At 49.7% G+C, this 779-nt stretch overlaps 1 pseudogene; it reads left to right on the top strand.

Moving 5' to 3' along the window:
* Positions 1-489: 489 nt before the first annotated feature.
* LOC102007650 overlaps positions 490-779 on the top strand; it is a 5,048-nt pseudogene continuing 4,758 nt past the window's right edge.

Below are 779 nucleotides of genomic sequence, written 5' to 3'. Positions count from 1 at the left end.
CAGAATCCTTGGCGTGATTTCCGCCGAACTACCATACCTACAATCCTGCGCCGGGTTGCAGGACTACCTACCCAAAGTGCGGGGAGTAGTTTTCCTATTGATATCATAAACAGAATTCTACCAGGCCCACAGAACTATGATACCCACAAGCCTTGGCATGATTTCCTCCTGGACGACCACAGACAGACTCCTTGGAAGGGTGGACTACATAGTCAGAAGCGTCCGTTTTCCAGTGGACTACCATACCCAGAATGCACCGCAAGCCCACAGGGCTACATACCCAGAATTCTCAGTAGGGACTACAATACCCGGACTCTGCGGCAGGATTTTGTCCTGGACTACCATACCCAGAATCAATTCACAGTAGGCGCGAATACCCAAAATGTTCGCCAAATTTTTCCCAGCAAGTAAATTACTTAGAATCCTCGGCGGCTAAGACCATACCTGTAATCTACAGCGTACCCCTGTAATGACTATGGTACCCTGAATATGGCATGTTTCTCCAAGGACTATGGTTGTGCTGAAGACAGCGCCACAACCCTCGCAAAGGCTACGATGTGCGTAAGTCTCAGCACAGCAACACGCTGCAATTCCCAGAGTCCTTTACATGTTGCCTGAGCAATGACTACTATACCCAGAATACTCAGCGTTCTCCCACAGTACAGTACAATACCGCAAGGCCTCCCCATGACAGGCTGGCTATGATGCCTAGAATCCCAGATATGTTTGTTACCAAGGACTACATTACCCAGAATCTTTGCGGTGCATCCCCCCCCCCC

The sequence above is a fragment of the Chinchilla lanigera genome, unplaced genomic scaffold (assembly GCF_000276665.1).
Source record: "Chinchilla lanigera isolate Chin_1 unplaced genomic scaffold, ChiLan1.0 scaffold00069, whole genome shotgun sequence".
NCBI lineage: Eukaryota > Metazoa > Chordata > Mammalia > Rodentia > Chinchillidae > Chinchilla > Chinchilla lanigera.
Note: the sequence above shows the minus strand (reverse complement) of the source record. Positions and strands in the feature narration are given on the sequence as shown.